The sequence below is a fragment of the Sardina pilchardus genome, chromosome 22 (genome assembly GCF_963854185.1).
Source record: "Sardina pilchardus chromosome 22, fSarPil1.1, whole genome shotgun sequence".
NCBI lineage: Eukaryota > Metazoa > Chordata > Actinopteri > Clupeiformes > Clupeidae > Sardina > Sardina pilchardus.
In genome coordinates, this window is record NC_085015.1 from 3,623,122 (window position 1) to 3,630,621 (window position 7,500).

The window sequence follows — 7,500 nt, forward strand, 5'->3', positions numbered from 1 at the left end:
TGTCTGTCTGTCTGTCTGTCTGTCTGTCTGTCTGTCTTGATCTCTCTGTCTGTCTGTCTGTCTGTCTTGATCTCTCTGTCTGTCTGTCTGTCTGTATGTACAGTATGTCTTCTTCTCTCTGTTGTTCAGTCGTTCTGTCTGTCTGTACAGTATGTCCATCTCAGTTTATTTGTTCATCTCTCCTACAACTGTTTTCCATCTTTCTCTCTCTCTCTCACAACTCTCTGTTGTCTCTTCTATTTGTCTTCGGTTGTTCTTTCTCTCCTTCTCTTATTCCCTCTCTCCTCTCATCCCTCCATTCCACATGACCTCAGATCACCTTTAGCTGTGTTTATGCAAGCTAGCAGTAGTGTGTGTGTGTGTGTGTGTGTGTGTGTGTGTGTGTGTGTTTATGAATGTGTGCATTTTGTGCATGTGTGTCCATTTCAGTATGTGTGTGTGTTTGTGTTTGCGTATATGTGTGGATGAGTGTGTGTTTGGGCATTTCAATGTGTGTGTGTGTGTGTGTGTGTGTGTGTGTGTGTGTGTGTGTGTGTGTGTGTGTGTTCTGTACCCTCTGTGTCCTCAATATGTGTGTGTGTGTGTGTGTGTGTGTGTGTGTGTGTGTGTGTGTGTGTGTGTGTGTACGTGTGTACGTGTGTACTGTACGTGTGTACGTGTGTGTGTGTGTGTACGTGTGTGCTCATGTTTTTTTGGGCATTCATGTGTAGGGGGTTGCACCTGCCATCTTGAGATTAAGAAAGTGGCAAAGCCAAGCGATAGCAAATCACACCCATTGTTAGCAGTGCAAGTGTGTCTGTGTGGGTTCATATGCACATGTCTGTGTGTGTGTGTGTGTGAGAGAGAGAGAGAGAGAGAGAGAGAGAGAGAGAGAGAGAGAGAGAGAGAGAGATTGTATGTGCATATATATATATGTGTGTGTGTGTGTGTGTGTGTGTGTGTGTGTGTGTGTGTGTGTGTGTGTGGTGATAGTGAAGTATGTAGCCATTGTTAGTTCCTGAGCAGATAAGAACACACTACTCTTCAGATACAGTACGTGCCACTGAGACACGTACTGTAGAGTCCAGGACACACACACACACACACCTAAGGCCAGTCCATCCTCTCTCTCACACACACACACACACACACACGCACACACATTAACATATGCACATACATGTACGCACCAACAAGTACAAGCACACACACACACACACACACACACACACACACACACACACCTTAAGTTGAACACATAAGATAAGAGCCCAGCAGAGCCCAAGTACAACATAATATCTGACCTGATGCCAGGGAATCCTCTCACAGTAGACCAAACACACACACACACACACACACACACACACACACACACACACACACACACACACACACACACACACACACACATCAGCCAACGCACAGACACACAGACACACTCAAATGAGCCAACACACACACACACACACACACACTAAGTGATCTGATGCATACGTGTGTGTCCCAGTGTTAATGCCTCTGCTGCACTCTCTATCTGCTGGAGGCTGCCCAGGTCAGGAGGCCCACACAGCACATGTGCTCCCCAGCACGTAACCCCGTAACCCTGGTGACCCCGTAACTCCAGTCAGCACGTAAGCCTGTAACCCTGGTGACCCCGTAACTCCAGTCAGCACGTAACTACGTAACCCTGGTGACCCCGTAACTCCAGTCAGCACGTAGCCCCGTAACCCTGGTGACCCTGTAACTCCAGACAGCACGTAGCCCCGTAACCCTGGTGACCCCGTAACTCCAGTCAGCACGTAAGCCTGTAACCCTGGTGACCCCGTAACTCCAGTCAGCACGTAACCCCGTAACCCTGGTGACCCCGTAACTCCAGTCAGCACGTAACCCCGTAACCCTGGTGACCCCGTAACTCCAGTCAGCACGTAACCCCGTAACCCTGGTGACCCTGTAACTCTAGTCAGCACGTAACCCCGTAACCCTGGTGACCCCGTAACTCCGTAAACAATGTTCTCAATCCTCAAGGTCATGTGTAGATCGAGACATTGATGATACTTCGATCAAAGTTCCATGTTGTGTTGAGCCTTCTTATATTAGTGTTTTGTTAAAAAATATATATATATAGTGAATCAAATGCCATTTTCTCCCAAAAACGACAACACGGACAAGCTTGACAGTGGCCCTGATGTAATTATGCTTTTAAAGCAAGGTTTGACTTGGGCATTTTCACGAGAAGTACTTATCAATGTTCCAAAAATGAGTTATCTTGTAATGCACCATAGAAATAGTAGAAATATAAAACAGACTGTCCATCTCTCACTGTACAATGCACATATCTTTACCCAGGACTCTCACAGTAACTCTTTGTATGTGTGGCACATGACACATGCAGATGGGCATGGCTAATGCCACTGGCCTTATCAAAAAGGCCGCTATACAGCACATTCATGTATTGAATGCTATCTGTGGCTCTGATATCATGGCAGCGCTAATAACAGCCATCGGGTGACCCAGCAGAGTTGGAGGGTATGACCACAGCAGCGCTAATAACAGCCATCGGGTGACCCAGCAGAGTTTGAGAGTGTGACCACAGACGTCTGGAGCTTTTAGTCTACGCATCTCATGTCATGTAATTGTCCACAGATTTAGAGCAGTTACAGCTCTATTCTCTGAGACTAAATAGACCTCTGAAGTTCGCCAACAAAAAAGAACCACAAACTGCCATCTTTGCCCATATAAGGAGATCCAGGTTAGGGTTGCAAAGGGGCGGAAAATTTCCGGTAAATTTCCGGAAACTTTCTGGAAATTTCCCATGGGAAGTTAGGCTAGGGAATTTTGGAAATATTCAAAATTGGAAACTTTTATGGAATTACAGGAAATTAGGGAATTAATGGGAATTTACGGGAATTTTGTTTTTTACTAGCAGTTTACTTTAGCTAGCCAAGACTGCCGTGAACACTGACTTAACTTGACTTGTTACAAAAATGTTTAATGAATTTATTTTAATCCTCGGTTGGTCAAAAAATGCCGATATTACATACATGTATGACCCCAAACCTCACAGATTGTGATTATTTCAAAAGTGCCAAGCTAAATCAGACCACTAATATGACCATATGATTATTAACCATCCCATTAGAGCTTATGCAAAATTACGTTCTTCCATTTACATGACAACAGTGATGACACGCCAAGAACAGGGCGACTCTGTTCGCAAACTTCCCCCAGTTTCGCACCAGTTATTCCCACATGAGATAACGTTTGCAATGACGTTTTCACCGGGAAAATTAGGTTTCCTATATGTCTAGTAGCCTATGTTGATTGTTGTGTGCATGTAATTGACCTGTGTGCAGGGTAGAAATTCAACTGAATTTGCATTAAATCAGGTTGTTTTAACTAACATAATGCGGAAAGATGGGTTTTTTCCAACTACATTAAGGTCTCTGTTATATACTAACTTGCCAGATACAATATTTCCAGTTTATTCCCATTAATTCCCATTTATTCCCGTTAATTCCCGTATATTCCCGTTAATTCCCATGGAAAGTTTCCAACTTTGAAAATTCCCGGAATTTTGCAACCCTAATCCAGGTGTTAATTGCTGTCTTAACGTACCACAGATCACAGTACTCACTCGAAGGCAGAGGGCAAAAGTGTGTTGAGCAAAACGTCAGACTTATTCGTCTCCGCGATAGTTTAACAGGTTCGATAATCCAAAATCCCCAAGTTATTTTCCCATAGAAAAAATCACAAGATACCGGATCTCAAAGATTTTGTAGGCGAACTTCAGACGTCTATTAGAATACAGCTTTGTGTAACGGGACAGTTTGACTCTCGAGGAGCACAACCATCACTGGCACGGGATGGACTTTTACCTCCATTGACAGTCTGTGAATTCCACAACACACACACTCACACAAACACAGACTGACACACACACACACACACACACGCACACGCACACGCACACGCACACGCACACGCACACACACACACACACACACACACACACACACACACACACACACACACACGAGTACACACACACACACACACACACACGTCCACATCAGACCGCACCACAAAGCTGGAGAGGCCACTGGCTCCCTACACTGCTAGCTAAATAAGTCCAGGCTCATGAAAACTCCCGCTATTCCCAGGATATTCCCAGAGCATTCCTCGGCATGTTTGGCAGCGCCGGCCGGCCGTCACAGCCTCCCATCGGAGATCGCTCTTTTATGTGCACACACACACACACACACACACACACACACACATCGCTCTTTTATGTGAAAGAATGCTGAGCGGCCGGAGAGGACTGACCTGTCTGCACCGATTCTCATCCAGAGCTGCGGAGATGACTCACGTTTAACAGGCACTGATAACACAATACTTACTTACGCGCACACACACACACACACACACACACACATCGGCACTGTTAAGACAAATCTTACTCTCACACACACACACACACACACACACACACACACACACACACACATTGGCACTGTTACCACAATTCTTACTCACACACACACACACACAGTCATGAACACATCATCTCTTTTACCTGAAAAGACTACTACTGGTGTTCTCACTACAGCCACCTAAACACACTTCATACTGTACACACCTAAACAACCATATTATTGTACACACCTAATCACACATATGACTGTACACATCTAAACACATCATACTGTACACACCTAAACACACTTCATACTGTACACACCTAAACAACCATATTACTGTAGGCATCTCACTGACCATAGTACTGCCTGACTGCATCTGTCTCTCTGCATCTGTCTCACTGCACCTGTCTCACTGCATCTGTCTCTCTGCAGCTGTCTCACTGCCCATGCCATCTCTGTGAGTATGAGCACAACAGGGGAGGGTAGGTGCTCCTGTGGGTCCAGTGAGGGGGGGGGGGGGGGGGGGGGGGGGCTCTGAGTTTGTCCCACAGTAGGGGCTCTCTCCTGGGACGGAGAGACGGCCACAGGGTCCTGCCAGGGCTCCAGCCCTCCACACCAGCGTCCAGCTCGCCAGCATCACCCACTTGCCCTCACTGTTGAGCTCATATATAAATTATATGCACACACACACACACACACACACACACACACACACACATGCATGCATGCTCATACATACATACACACACACACACACACACACACACACACCACACACACACACACACACACACACACACACACACACACACACACACACACACACACACACACACACACACACACATATGCATGCATGCTCATACACACACACAGACACACATATGTATGCCTGCAAGCACACACGCACATACAGTACTGTACTGTAGCTAATACTGAATTAGCTGAGCGGTAGCATAATGGTGGAGGGCACAAGTTTCTCTTGAAATGAGATTTTCGTCCATTACTGTACTTCACGTTTGTAAGCACATTACTGTAACAAGCTACAATATCAACTAGATGCACATGTAGCATAATCATGGAAAATGTAGGCTAAACTGAACTCTAAACAGTCGTCTGTAAACTTAGAACAGATCTTGGCACAGTGCGGGAATGCGCTGGCACACAACGCAGAGCACGTCTCCATGGAGACAGTGGGGTGTGAAAAGTGCTGCTCTGAGACGACAATGGAGTCCACTGGACTCGGCTCTGGACTGCCATCTCGTGTTGCCACTCGTTGTTTCGCTAGGCTATGTGTGTGTTGATACCTCTCAAAACGTATTAACCCTTAGATGCATAGGCTACCAATACCTACACTCTTCCATGAGTGGGGTCAAAAATGACCCCAATTAGAATGCATGCGTTTTTTGCTGCAAACTCAAATAATGTCTTTCATTTTGGTTAGAGATGATGATTTTTATTATATATTTGTCAAAAGAATAATTATTTCATGTTGGACATATTGATGTATCACTGTTTATTGAAATTTTATTACAAATCAGCTTTTAGAAAGGCAAAAAAGGTAAACATCCTAAAATTATCTCAACATAGGTGAATAGGGTAACATTTTTAACTTAGAGATATCTTCATGAAACTTTACCAGTTGAATATTCATATAAATAGGAGAAAAAAACGTATTGCAAGTTTTCTGTATTTATGTTTAAATATGCTAATTAGGTCATGTCTAATTAAATATGCGCTGATTTGCATATATGTTTTGATGCGAAGAATCTGACCATTGGAAAAAGCCAGGTTGAAAATGATTTTTTTGTAGTGTTAATATATCAAATAAAAAAACATTTACAGAGGTGATTATGAATATCTTCTTTTGCTATCCAGTAAATCAGAAAATACTGCCAATTGGCTTAAAAAATGGATTTTCGCCCTATTTTTAGGCATAAAAGTCATACAAATCAGGCCAAGAACGCTATATCAACAAATCCCTCTGTAAATATCACTTGGTGAATTCTGCTTCACAATGATAGGAAGAGCGGACATCGAAGGATCAAAAAACGGCGTCGCTATGAACGCTTGGCCGTCACATTATATGATGATACTTAGATTTATGTTGTTGTGTAAAAATGGCCTTCAGGATGGTGAGACTGCTGACATGAGATGTGATAATCAACAGTAAATGTATACCTGACTGCCACAGTTGATAAAAATCAAAAGATCCTAGGGTTAACTTTTGAAATTCCATAGAAAATGCTTGGGGTCATTTTTGACCCCACCTATGCGGATCGGTGGTATTGATACAAAACATGAAATTACTTAAAAAATATAACAATTAGACACAAATCCAAATGGCCTCATGTCAAAGACAACCTATTTGAGGAATACATGGAAGGTTAAATGAAAAAAATGTAAAATTAAGAAGATACTGCAAGAAAACAACCTCTGGGGTCATTTTTGACCCCACTTATGCATCTAAGGGTTAAACAACTGTACATCAATATACCTAACTTGTTTAATAGATTCCGTCGGTTTATTTTAGGCCTGATGTTCCCGATTTTTAAATAATAGAAATTCATTTATTTGGGTTCCTAATAATGGATGAGCCTACCCCCACGTCACCATGGCCTGGACCCAGAGTATTAATGAAATCAAATGATTTTATGAGACAAAGAATGGCATGTTTGACAAGCCTGCTCAAAATGCCACCACCATGGAAATACTGAGCTATTCGCTGAGATATCGTGTTCTAGCTCCAGCTCAAGTTTTGTACATTTTCTGCTAAGAATTTAGGAAAAGGACATTCATAGCTTTATCTAGAACCTATGAGGACATTGACATAGGCAGCACGTCTTTCGAACTCGTTATAATAACGCGTAGGCGATTCCGAACGCGTAACAATGAAAGCAATCAATAAGAACGACGCGCATTCTAAAATATAATCATATTGCTTTTTGCATCGGACTGCGAAGGTAAGGAAGACATCTTCTCCGTTAAATAGCCAATTGTTTACTTCAGATAACTTACCGTAGGGAATTATTAACAGGTGAAAGCAAAGTGGTCTATTTGACCCTACCAAATGATCAGATGAAGTTTGTAGGCCTACATTATG

The 7,500-nt window shown here is 43.3% G+C and overlaps 1 protein-coding gene across 4 annotated transcripts in view; it reads left to right on the plus strand.

Moving 5' to 3' along the window:
• LOC134069762 (SUN domain-containing protein 2-like) overlaps positions 1–7,500 on the plus strand; it is a 57,255-nt gene that overhangs the window by 38,947 nt on the left and 10,808 nt on the right. The window lies entirely within an intron of this gene.